At 34.9% G+C, this 14,399-nt stretch overlaps 1 protein-coding gene across 3 annotated transcripts in view; it reads right to left on the reverse strand.

Moving 5' to 3' along the window:
• Positions 1-3,237: 3,237 nt before the first annotated feature.
• LOC150110672 (glucose transporter type 1-like) overlaps positions 3,238-14,399 on the reverse strand; it is a 1,175,276-nt gene continuing 1,164,114 nt past the window's right edge. For 2 of the 3 annotated variants that reach the window (XM_090395569.1, XM_090395554.1), the window contains one exon: positions 3,238-5,931. The gene's annotated coding sequence lies outside the window, so the exon portion shown is untranslated. The remainder of the gene's footprint in view (positions 5,932-14,399) is intronic. The other variant, XM_090395562.1, reaches the window with a different exon arrangement.

Genomic DNA, 14,399 nt, shown 5'->3' on the forward strand with positions numbered 1-14,399 from the left:
TAGTAGAGCTTCAGAACTTTCTTTGTATAAACGTTCATGTTTATATAAAGATCTGTGTAAAAGTTTAGACTTTTCCCAATGGATCCTATGGTTTGGATTTTCAATACCGTGTTGAGAGAGTGCAGATTTCTGTGGTTTAAAAAGATGAATGTGGTCTTGATGTTCTGAGATGCATTTCTGAACAGACCTACCTGTCTGTCCAAAGTAAGACAATTTGCATGAGCATGGAATCTCATAAACACCAGGCAACATCAAAGGTGAGAGTTTGTCCTTAGGAGAAGGTAACAAGTTGTAAATTTGGTTGATAGGTTTGTAAGTAGTGGCAAAATTGTATTTCTTCATAATTTTAGAAAGACGTTCAGAGATGCCTTTAACATAAGGTATAGGAATCCTATGGACTTCTTCTTCTTCTTAATGTAAAGATGATGTGATGATGAAGAAGGTTAATTTTATCTAGAAACAGTTGTAATTCATGTTCAGGATGATCCCAGACTGCAAATACGTCGTCGACATATCTTAACCAAATTTTTGGTTTGGGTTCAAAAAGTGAATATTTTTTCCTCAAGGTGTTCTAGAAACAAGTTTGCTAGGTTTGGTGATAATGGAGATCCCTTTGCTATTCCTTCTTCTTGCTTGTAAATTTGACCTTTCCAGGTGAAGTAACCTGATGCAATAACAAACTTGAACAATTCAACTATATCAGACATCAGACAGAAATTTTTGAGTTAGTAATTCTATTGTTTCTTTATGGGGAATGTTTGTGAAGAGGTAGACAATGTCGAAGCTGATTAACAAGTCAGTTTTTGATAGTTGAATGTCTTTAATTTTTGTGTGAAACTCAGTAGAATTTTTGATTGAAGAGACTGAGGGGCCTATGTGAAGGCAGACAAGGTTAGATAAGAATCTTGATAACTTGTAAGTTGGACAGCTGATACAATCTACGACAGGTGTAAGTGGAACATTAGTTTTGTGTAGCTTAGGTAAGCCATAAATTCTAGGAGGTCTTGCATGGTATGTCTTAAGTTTTTTGATTGTTTCTTCATCTAAGGAGGAAGTTTCATTAAGTAGCTTATTTAATTTTCTAAGTTGACGTTTCGTAGGATCATAATCCAATTTGGCGTAGGTATTACGATCTTGAAGAAGTAAATTCATTTTTTGGTCATACGCATCATCTTTACGTTAGAAAAAGAATCTCCACAGGGTATCTCCTTTTTGGATTTACACATCCAAAGAAAAGAAGACGGTTCCATTGCCACGTCTGTCTTTCGCAAGCCTACATTCTCAGGTCGCTACATTCACAATTCTTCTGCTCATCATCCATCTCAGAAATCTGGCATTATTAAATCACTAGTTTCCAGAGCACACAAATTCTGCTCCTCTGAAGAATCTTTAAACCAGGAATTAGAAGTAATCAAAAATACAGCCATCCTAAATGGATATCATCCATTTAGGATCATTAGTCACTTCTCCCCACATCAAACCAGACAGGAAGAAGTCCATAGGATTCTTATACCTTACGTTAAAGGCATCTCTGAACATCATTCTAAAATTATGAAGAAATACAATTTTGCCATTACTTACAAACCTATCAACCAAATTTACAACTTGTTACCTTCACCTAAGGACAAACTCTCACCTTTGATGTTGCCTGGCATTTATGAGATTCCATGCTCATGCAAATTGTCTTACTTTGGACAGACAGGTAGGTCTGTTCAGAAACGCATCTCGGAACATCAAGACCACATTCGTCTTTTTAAACCACAGAAATCTGGCCTCTCTCAACACGGTATTGAAAATCCAAACTATAGGATCCATTGGGAAAGTCTAAACTTTTACACAGATCTTTATATAAACATGAACGTCTATACAAAGAAAGTTCTGAAGCTCTACTACGCAGACCAAACTTAAACCGAAACGACGTTCTTACTATTCCTAATGTATGGGAAATTGTCATACAAAATTGTGTTAAATATATTTATTTATTTATTTTTTTTTTTTTACTTCTGTAGCGCGTTACGCACATTTGATGATATTCTATTGTAATCATGCACCCTAACTGTATGTTATTCCTATTATTGTTTTAAACTACTGTACTGATGATGTCCTAAGATACTTAGGATGAAATATTTACAATTAAATAATTTTCACTGTGGTTAATATGTGTGTTTCTTTTAATTTTGAGAAAATCCATTTAGTCGAAATGATGACTAATTTGGAGCCATGGCCATGAATCTCTCCTGAAATTCCTTGAACATCTAAATGGTCAACACCCAAATATTAAAGTTACGGCTGAGTTTGAAGCTAATGATTCCCTTCCTTTTTTAGACATCAAACTGACCTGTTCTTCAGAAAAACTAAAAATCTCGATCTACAGGAAATCTACTTTGGGACATAGAGCTCGCTCTCATCTTGATCACCTGATTGAACTTCATAAAGAAATCAATATGAGAGTGAGCTCTATGTCCCAAAGTAGAAATTATTCCAAATTTCTGAGTAGGATAATGATGGGATTGAATATAGAGATATCTGTTGGTGTGGGTAGGTTTCCTGTAGATCGATATTTTTAGTTTTTCTAAAGAACGGATCAATTTGATGTCTAAAAAAGGAAGGGAACCATTAGCTTCAAACTCAGCCGTAAATTTAATATTTGGGTGTTGGCCATTTAGATGTTCAAGGAATTTCAGGAGAGAGATTGACGGCCATGGCTCCAAATTAGCCATCATAATCTTAAAATATCCTGGTGTTTATCAGATCTGGTGTGACTGTGACATTCCTTACTTTGGCCAAACAGATAAGTCAATCGAGTTACGCATTGAGGAGCACAAGAGAGACATTACTTACAAGAGAACACGTGCCAGTGCTTTATCTAGCCATGTTCTGTTTTCGGACAATTCTGATGAAGAAAACCATAGCCATACAATCCTTTGGGACAAATCTAACAACATTTTCTGTTGCTATGACGAATTGGAAAGGAAGATTATAGAATCTAGGGAAATCATCCTCAACTCTGTATATCTAAACAACAACCTTTCAGACTGTCATTCTGCTGTGATTAAATACGGGTGCTCACAAGATGCTATATGCATGTACATGTCTAACAATGTAGCCAACGAGGGAACAGCTTTGAATACATTGACTTCAACGTTGTAATGTTAAATATATACATTTACTTTCTGTGATGTTTACAATTTTTTCCTCCATGTTTAATGTTTATTTCTTTTATAATGTGCACCTGACTAAGGCTATTAAAAAGCTGAAACTAGTTGTGTAGTAGTAATAAACTGTTTTTTCAATTTCTCTCGGTTTAAGTCATTCAATTCTTTTTAAAAATATGTATAACAACTGAGTAAATCAATCTTTGTACATATATATAAATATATATATATACACACACACATGTATATTATTTTTGAAAATGTATCCACAGTAGTCTATTTTCTATAATAATCATATATAATAAATAATCATAGGAAATTTAACACCATGCCTGATGCATATAAAATTGATGACAAATGTCACATAGTTTCTATATATGTTTGTTATCAATTATTACAATAAAAGAAGCACCCTTTAAGAAAGCTAATATGAAATGGAATGCAAATTTTACCTCTGTGGTGTTATAATTTTTATTCCACTTAATTTATCATTAAATTTACAACTAAGCTTTTAAATTTATGAATACAGAGATATATGGTGAACATTTATTTAAAAAAATATTAGTCTAATGTTGCCAAGATGTATATATTTAAAAAACAAACAAACAACAACATTATGTTATCGCACAGATGTGTTCTATGTGTAGGTATGTATAAAAGAATCATGTAAAAATATAGTTCTATCTCTAGAAGTAAAGAATTTGGAATACTCTGACTGGGTAGATCTTTGTTTCCAAATTTATGAAAACTGATCTCAAGTTATTTATTATGTTCATTTTATTTGTATTCATTGTGTGTGTGTGTGTGTGTGTGTGTGTGTGTGTGTGTGTGTGTGTGTGTGTGTGTGTGTGTGTGTGTGTGTGTGTGTGTGTGTGTGTTAAAATTTTGAAGTCTTAAATCTCTTTCATTATTTGGTAGAGTATGTGCAGAAAAATAACATCAACAATAACTTCTCATATCTTTAATAATGTTTTTAAGATATGTGCAGTCATACTTCCAGCATTCACTGTAGGCAGCTTATTAAAAGTTTATAATAAGTATTTATCTACTTTTCAAATGTCACTATGAAAATACGTGTGGGAGGGAAAGGAGACAAAAAAAAACATTAAAAAAAATCATAATTGTCATAGTCATTTTAAGTTATATTTATGTTATATATTCTTGACAAGCTGGAAAAAAAAATCCAAATCCAGGCAACTAGGCAGATCTAATTCTGATTAAAATAATATAATGTTGTATACTTTTTTCCTCCTTCTTAATACTGAATTACCACATAAGAGAATTTCATAACAATAATTTTTTACATTAAAATATTTACTTTTAATTAATACAGTATATAGATATTTGCATTCATTTGACAAATAAATTCGTCTTTGAATGGATTTGTCCTAATCATCAGCAAATGTTTTTGAAAAATGGCTAAATTACTTGACTTTCTGTGTACTTTTTTTTTTTCATTCTTAACAATATGCAAAACATAACTTATCCACACCAATGTGCATCTAATTTTTCATTTGGCATGATAAAAAAGAGCTTGAATAATTCAGAATACTTGTTTTGGAGTAGTTACGCACACGCGCGCACACACACGCACGCACGCACACACACACACACACACACACACACACACACACACACACACTCACTCACTCATATATATATATATATATATTGTGTGTGTGTGTGTGTGTGTGGTGCATGTGTAAAATTCAACCATTTAGATTAACTGGACCATTCTCTCTAACAGTCTACTTTTGTTTCATGAGCTTTGCAGTGAGGAAAAAACAAAAACTATCTAGCCTTCAAGTCTGTCTGGGCAGTCTGGCAGCATGAGAGTATTTGGTGATCACATAACATCATTACAACAGTCACGTGTGCAAAACAGAACTTAACTGCCACAGACAAATGATCTAATTCTTGAGAATGATTTTTTGCACTTATTTGAGTGAAACTAGAAATCACATATTAGTACTTTTTTTAATATATGACCTAGAAAAAAAACAAGAACTCTAATAAAGTTCTTCGAATGTGTATCTTTTCAAAAGTGAACAATTTTACCTACTTCACAGCAAATGCCTGCCCCTTAAGAGTCACATGCAGAAATGAAGGCACCAACATTTAAAACTTGAACAAGATTCTTCCATTCTGTGAAAGATAGGTATATCTGTACATCATCAGCTAATTAATAACTCCTATAGTTGATGTTTTTCCCTAACAAAAAATTATCCACACTTTTGTAACGTATAATGTGGGAACAGCCAACAGGCAGAAAACATGCAACAAGACAACAGCACAGTTCTGTGATGTGGATGTATCCCACAGTTCTGGAAGCATGAGGGTTCAGAAAGAAAAAGTGTGTGTATGTGTCAATGCATAGCTCTTATGCCCCTGTGATTTGGGTAGCTCCTGTCAACTTCGCCTGAAATTTGGTTGAAAGAGAAGTGGCTTGAAAAGCTCAAATTTGGCATCGGATTACAGCCACAGGATGGCACTGTACAGTGTATGCTGGAGGCTGAAGGAAGTCCCTACAGCTAGTCTGGTCCTGTGGTATGAGCCACTAGCTAAACTCTTCTTAAAGGTTTGTCACTGAGGAATCTTCAGTTTATTTTTTCCCTCTTTTCCACGTCTTAAGCCATTTCTTATGGCAAGATGCACAATATGCACATGTACACCAAGACTATCACCATGCTGGAAGAACCTTTGAGCATCATCTTGGAGCTAAACTTCTTTCCTGAGGCTTATCATTAGGTCACACCACTAGTCAACTGGAGACCTACTGCAAAGAAAACGAAGTTAAAAATGGAATTGTAAGTATATGAACAATGTATACATTATATTGAATAAATTACATAATATATATAAAATAATTATGGACATGAAATGAAATGAAAGTCCATTAACATATACAGTATTCATGACCACAGCCATTACTCTTCAATGTATCAGTATTAAAAATTAACCAAATATAATAATTACTAAAATAAAGAGCCAAAAATATAATAAAGTTTTTAATTAAAGGACATTAATTTGACACCTCTGTGAAATATTTTGAAAGTAAAGACAGTAATTAACTTGATACAAGACTTAATCAAAGCTGAGAAAGTATATAATTAATAGTGCTGAGCATAGGGTACCAATAACAGTGCAGCAATACATATCAGACAGCCAAATAACATGAATAAAATTGATAATGAACAAATCATTATAAAAAGATGAATTATGCAAACTATGAATTTAAAAGAAATGAAAATAAAGAAAAAGGAAATGCGAACTATGAATTTAAAAGAAATGAAAATAAAGAAAAAGGAATTAAAAGATCTGGAATGTACATGGCAAACCAGCAACATGCTGGGAGCTGATCATTTCGTTTAAAACATCATCAGATGTAGATAGTAGAAAATTAACTAAGTTGCTGCTTGGTTTTTATGAAACATGTATTAATAGGAGTTTGGTTGGTTTGAAAGTTTTGGAGAAATGGGGTAGTTTGAGAGTAAAAGAGAGTCATTTATTTTGTTTAATTGCTGGAGGGGGGGGGCATAAGAAAGTTGAATAGAATGTTGAATGGAAATGAATAGAAAGTTGAATGAATGAAGAAACTTTTGGGATGCACTTTGCAAGTTTTTTTTTTAATTAGGAAATACATAGAAGAGAAACTTTCATATGTATCTGTTTTTAAGGAATGAATGAAGAAGTAGAATCAGTTCTGTGAGTAACTGTGGGTAGGGGTGACTAGCTGTTGAATGTATCTTAACTGATTTTGTGGAGAATGGAGGAATTTCTGATGTCAGTTCTGATGAATAGGGATTCTGAACTTTTTAGTTTCTTTAAATCTCGATTCTTTTTCCAGTCCAGTTTTTTTTAATAGTGAAGTCACCTTACTTGGAGATTTTAATGTTCAAAAAATCAGAATGACTTTCCTTTTTGAACTGTACTGATTTAAACAGGTATGCACGATGAGACATTTATTATTACCAATAATCTTAAATTGTTCACATCTATGAATATGATATCATTATAACTGCTCTTCATGTTTGAAAGTTCAGTCTTGATGTTTGAAAAAAAAAAAAAATCCTAATTAAAATAATCTTTATTAAGATAATAAAGTTTATTTTACTTAGGAATTTTTTTTTCTTTTCTGAGCAATTCAGATTACAACCTAATGATGAGTTTTTCTTCCATGAGCATTTCACAGAGCAAATTCACAGGGACACTCCTGTTCTCATATTGCCTGACATTATAAGGATGCAAGGAAAGCAATTTTTCTGATTTCTGTGCTTCATTTTCCTAAAATGCCAGACAATATGAGAATAGTAGTAGCTCTGTGAATGCTTGCCTCATGGAAGAAAAACTCAACATTTTGTTATACTCTTCTAATCAAATATCTGTACTGAATGCATCACTGAAGCAATTCTTATAAGTATCGAGAACAGCCAACAGAATATTCTCAATACTTATAAGAATTTAAAAGAGAAAGATGGAGACAAATAAGAGAGGCATATAACCCAAAAATGTTATAAAAAGGATAATAATAAGAAGAAGATGAGAACATTCATCTGTTTAAATTTTCTTCCCTTATTAAAGCATTGGTTTTCAAAGAAGCGTTTCAATGCTTTTTAAGAGAAGAATGGAGCAAATTACAACTATTGAAATCTCTATTTTCCTTTTCTGCCTATGATATCACTTCCTACTTTCCTCAAATTCTTGCAGTGATGATTTCTATAATGATCTGCTAGCTCTTTCCAAACATTGAGTATTCAATAGTCCTTTCTGCAGGAATTTCCAGAGGGTGGGGTGGGGGGGAGTAATTTTTTTTTTCTTGACCAATGTATTACTCTGAACAACAGTTAATTCTATGCAAACTGCAAATGTATCAACTGATGATATGTGCTACAGAGAATGCTCCTGTTTTGTATGCCATTTTATACTTCTGTCTAATTTCCTAAGGGGTGAGAGAAAAAAAACCTTTTCTTCCAGCCTTATTTTTGACAAATCTCTGAACAAAGACAAGATTTCTCTTTTTTTGGAATAAATCTAACTGCCAACCATTTTTGGAACTAATATGTATCAACAATACCATCTTGTGGCATTAAAAATATTTTTTACTCCAGCCATCACTCTAAACAACTATGAATGCTCTATAAATTGTGAATCCAGCTGCGAGGGTGGTCTGAAAAGTTCTCGGCCTCGACCATAGATGGCAACACTACTGGAAAGATTTTTTTTCTCATAAGTTGGTACATCTGTCGTAGCATCCATGTGAAATTGCAAGTCATTCTATCAAGTAATTTGTTTTATACAGCTGTCTGAAGCAAAAGCGTTGTCTGTATCCCTTGAAATGGATAAAATTGAGTATCGTGCGGTTATAAAATTCTTTGTAAAAGAAGGTTACGCCAAAAGAAATTCATTCAAAGTTCATAAAAGTTTATGGGCACTCTTCTGCTTCGTTTTTGACAATTAAGAAATGAGCTGCTGAGTTTAAACATGGCCATACCAGCCTTGAAGATAATCCACGTGAAGGATGTCCAAAAAATGTAACAACACCAGAAATCATTGATCAAGTGCACGATATGGTATTGGATGACCGGCGATCAAAGTGCTTGAAATTGCTGAGACATTTTGCATGAAGAATTACAAATAAAAATGCTTTGCACAAGATGGGTGCCGCGCTTGCTCACAGAAGATCAAAAATGCACTTGCATGAAAATCTCCGAACAGTGCTTGGAGCGTTTTAACAAGAATAAAACTGATTTTGTGCATCAATTTATTACTATGGATGAGACTTGGATTCACCATTACACATCAGAATCCAAACAGCAGTCAAAACAATGGACAGAAGCTGGTTGTTCAGTGCCGAAGAAGACAAAGTCAGTTCCATCAGCAGGAAAGGGCATGGCATCGGTGTTTTGGGATGCTAAAGGCATTTTGTTTATTAATTATCTTGAAAAGGGTAAAACAATAACGAGGGAATATTATTCCGATCTTTCAACCAGACCAGACGAAAAAATTTATGAGAAAAGACCCAGTTTGCAAAAGAAAAAAATCATCTTTCACCAGAATAATGCACTTTCCCACAAAGGTGTTTTGGCAATGCGAAAATTAAGGGATCTGCACTATGAATTGTTAGAACGTCCACCCTATTCCCCAGATTTGGTTCCCTCTGACTTCTATCTCTTCTTAAAACTAAAACTCTTCCTCGCTGGTCAGCGTTTTTCTTCGAATCAAGAGGTGATTGCAGCTGTAGAGGAGTATTTTGTAGATTTTACTGAGAACCACTACAGGGATGGGAGAATGGCATTGGAGCATCGCTGGAATAAATGTATTAGTCTTAAGGGAGATTATGTTGAAAAATAAAAATAATTTTGAAATTATAAATTTGTTTTTTCATTGTTAGGCCGAGAACTTTTCAGACCACACTCGTACCATATTTACTTGAATATAACTCTCAGTTTTTCCCCAAAACTGAAGCTAAAAAATTGTGGTGCAAGATATATGCGAGGATTTTCAGAAACTAAAGTTTTCAGGAAAAAACTGAAAATAGGTATGAATTATCAAGAATCTCCTATTTGCTATTGCTACTTCCAGTCTCGAGAGCAGTTTGCTTATGTGCATCATCAAAGTCATCTTCTTTCCCATTATTTCAAGCAAAATTACCAGTAATTTACGAGGAGATACATAATGAACAATCCTTCACAAATGACTAATGAGAAGTGAAAACAGAGTGCAAAATGGACAGAAATGGTATGCCAGCTATGAAGACGTGATTATGATTGGTGCAGTATTATCATAAGATTGCATGACCCAACGACAAAGGCAAGTTGACAATTGTTTAAGTTGAAATGATAATTCTCTTCAACCGAATTCTATAATATCTGAAACTGCCATAACAACATCCACTATATATTTCTTAGTTTTAACATGTTCATGACGGTGTGGTATTTTGCCCATTTATCATTCTGATGGAACTTCTTATTAACATGTGTGTACTGCTTCTGCGTGCACAGGTGGACTCAACTCACACCAAGTTTCAACCCTTCAGCTGAATTTTATTGCTGCTTTGCATGCCAGTTCCATGTCGAGCTGGCGGGTGGGCACACACATTATATGGCATGTTTCAATTTGTGGTAGAATTTTATTTGAAGTTAGCCTTTGTGATCTGCCTTAATGACATCGAAAATTTCAAATACAATCAAACACTTATTTCATGTAATTGAAAAATTGGACAATAGTTTTTAGTTAGATACTGTGTTTGCTGGTGCAACATATGGTTTTGCTTGAGTCTATACAGCAGTTTCTGTGGGAGGAGGACGTGATTCATTAGTGCCATTTTTATTCCAGTTGTCTCTAATTGCATTATTTGTTGAGAAATATATTACACAGACTGCAAATGTCTCTGTACCTTATTCAGTGATACAATAGAACTACTTGTTTTGCTTGCATCTGCAAGTGGCTGTTGGGGAGATCATGTTGTTTACAGTGGGGGGATGAGTTATTATTGCCCTGATGTGAACATGTTTAAACTTTTTTTCGTGTGCAAGGTATATGTAAAACTTTTTAATTTCTTTTTTTGTAAAATAAATTCATGGGTTGCGAGTTATACGCGAGGGCAAGTTATATTCGAGTAAATTTGACCAAAAGCTCCTTCAAAATGCTTGACTCAATACAGAGGAGAGCAATTAGACCGATAAATGATCCATCTCATATCAACTCACTCCCCCCACTTTTACATAGACGTTTAGTCTTTGCAATTTGTATATTCTATAAATATTTCCATGGAAAATGTCATCTGAAACAGCATCAATAATTCCCCCACTCTGTACTAAGTCCATTGGAACACGTACAGCCACTGCCCAACATCCTTTCACAGTACACCACCTTGAAACCCACAGAACAAGTTTCTTTTCCTCCTCCTCTATCTCTGCTACTGCTGTACTGCAGAACAGTCTTCCCCCTGATGTATTTACTAAGGAATACAATATACAGGCTTTTAAATCAAATGTCAACAAGTTTCTCCTTTCCCATCCCACTACCCATATACAGTACTATAGGTTGACCAGCTAATCTCTCGTATATGGACCAAAAAAAAAAAAAAAAAGGTATTCAGCGAAACCTACTCTCACATTTGGGATGGGATTCTTAAGAGCATGTCTAGAAACTCTTGACGCAGAACAAATAAAGCAATTATGCTAATTAATGGACCATTTACTCTCTCCTTTACACAGATGTTCAATTTCTGCTACCTACATTTTCTACAAATACTTCCATGGATGCTCTCTTCAGTGCTGGCATTAATAATATATTCAAGTAAATTTAATCTCCCTTGAAATGCTTGACCCAATACAGAGGAGAGCAATTAGACTGATAAATGATCCATCTCGTACCAACTCACTCTCCCCACTTTTACATAGACGTTTACTCTGCAATTTGTATATTCTATAAATATTTCCATGGAAAATCCTTTGCAACAGGTGCAGCATCTAGCTGCCTCATGTTCATAGTTCAACTCCAAATTATTATTATTATTATGTATTCAAGATACCAAGTGATTTTCTACGAACTTGGTTTTTAATCCTGTTTCCCAAGAAAGCAAACAAGAAAGTCAAGTTTGCACCTGCAAGTACTGCAAGTCTAAGGCAACTGATCCCTAAGGTAGTGCCAGTCGAGGCAACTCGTGATAAAGGTGGATTGGGACTGGCACTACCTTAGGGATCAGTTGCCTTAGACTTGCAGGTGCAAACTTGACTTTCTTGTTTGCTTTCCTGGGAAATAGGATTAAAAACAAAGTTCATATAAAATCACTTGGTATCTTGAATACATAATATATATATATATATATACCCAAGTTAAAACTTTCTACATCTATCTCTCATCCTGAGATTTTATTTATAAGGTTAAAACACCTTGTGGCAACTTGTTTTGGTAAAATACATATTGAGCTCTACATTACTTCACTCTTAGCATTTCAGGTCTGGCTCCCACTGACGAGACCTCAACAAAGGTCGAAACTGGTATGGGTAGTGACCATTGCCTTTAATGTTTAGCATCATACATCTCCACCAAGGAATGTGCTTTACATTAGAGGAAAAATACTAAGAACAGTGATCAGTTCGTTATCCACCTTTACCACGAGTTGCCTCGACTGGCACTACCTTAGGGATCAGTTGCCTTAGACTTGCAGTACTTGCAGGTGCAAACTTGACTTTCTTGTTTGCTTACTTGGGAAACAGGATTAAAAACCAAGTTCATATCAAATCATTTGGTATCTTGAATACATAAAATATACCCAAGTTAAAACTTTCTACATATTATTCAGAACCTCCATGGAGTCATAATACTCATCGTGGCAGGCCCATTTCAACACAAACGGATTCACTGTTCATGCTCTCACTACCCTATGAGGCAATGCATTCCACAGTCCAATCACCCTCAATAAGGGAAAGAAAAAAAAAAAACCCTCCAAACTACTTTAACTCCAAATTAACACAAGAAATTTTTCTTCTTCTTCATTCACTTTCCTCCAAATCTAATGTTAGAAAGTTTTCTCTGTTCTTCGATGGCCAAATGATAGAAACGTACTTATTGAACAACTGTTCATGTGTGGAATTACCATAAAAAACATCCCATCTGTGTTCCTTTTTCTCAATCTTGACAGACTAGGTGGCCGGTATTACAGAAATCTCATATATGACTAAATCTTATACATGCCTTGATGGTTTTGAAGTAGATGAGAGATCAATTTAGGTAAGGGATGAATTTCATCCCCTGGTGTGAGACCACTTCCCCACTTATTGGAGATCCAAAGTGGCTTGAAAATGTCCATGTTTGGTCTGTACAACAGGATTTCTAGACTATGTAAAAAATAAAAAAAAATATATATAAAATTGATAAAAATGGGGGCAAAATTCCTTAGCCCAACTGCAGTACAAATGTGCTATGTAATTTTTCTATTAAACTTTTTGTGGGTGGAAACTACATGAAAAAAAAAAAACATAACCAGGGGCCATGATCTAAATATAGCTGAATCAGGCTAAGCTAAGTCTCATCTCTTCTATAATAAATTTAGTTTAATCCTTTATACAAGTGTGAGCAAACAAAGTTTGTGCCTGAAAATATCTTGAGGACTGAGGCAAGGTGGTGCATCTGTTGGCAACTCGTAGCAAAGATGGACCAAGCTCTCTTCACTCCTTGTCTCAGTATCTGCCACCATGCAAAACACATCTCCTTGCAGACAAGTATAATGCTATGCATTAAGGGAAGGGCCACTACCCAGACTGGTTTCAACCTTATGTATAGGCGAAGCGGGCTCTAAAAATAACACAATCCCGAAAGATTGCCAAACAGCGTTGTTCCACTCAATGACAGGCTCACCCCGTCACAGAGAAGAACTTCTCAGCATTGGCCCTACCAGTGGCAGGCTCACCCCACCACCAGACAGAGCCATAATCTCAGTGGTGGCCCTACTCAGAGATAGGCAAAAACCTATCCCCAAGCAGAGCCTCTCAGAGCCCCCCCCCACGGCTTTCAACCTTTATTGAGGTCTCATCAGTGAGTAGTGGTGACACTAAGGTCCTTATAGTCCTTATAAGGACTGGCTTAAAGGGGCGAAGCAAGAATGCTTTTCATATTCCCCGTTATCTGTAGAGGACAGTGTAGGGATAAGGTGTTATTGAGCAATTAAAGCTCTGATCATGGCAGGAGGGTAACAGCAATAGCCGAGCCTCAGTTAGAACTTCATTGGCTACAGCATTGCCATCCATTACCCTCCAAGGGTATTGGATTGAATGAATCAATCACCGCATCTCACGGTTGATTGATTATTCGGTGACACTAAGGCAGAAGCAATGGAGAGGTCATATTTACCTATATGAGTTGCAAACCGGTGTACCACCTTATTATTAAATTACTCTGGATTTAGAGAAAGATGTTGGAAGTTTATTTTGCACTTGGTTAGACTATAATAAATTTAGTTTAATCCTTTATCCAAGTGTCAGCAACAGTGGCGGCCAGTGAAAATTTCTGCATATACAAAAAAAAAAACCCTTTTTTTCCTAATCAGTAAAATTTATTAATAAATAAATTTACATATTAAAAATTGATTTATTAAAAATATTTCATCCTCACCACGAACAAACACCAATAATAAAAGTTTTGTATCAATAGCTATGACAAGTGCAAACGAATATCAGCGTTAGATCGCAGTGCATTTGTTTCATGTAACGATAATTGAAAAAATATAATTATTTTCAT

This window comes from Typopeltis vanoorti, chromosome 1 (genome assembly GCF_054136105.1).
Source record: "Typopeltis vanoorti isolate ZY-2024b chromosome 1, IOZ_Tvanoo_1.0, whole genome shotgun sequence".
Classification (NCBI taxonomy): domain Eukaryota; kingdom Metazoa; phylum Arthropoda; class Arachnida; order Uropygi; family Thelyphonidae; genus Typopeltis; species Typopeltis vanoorti.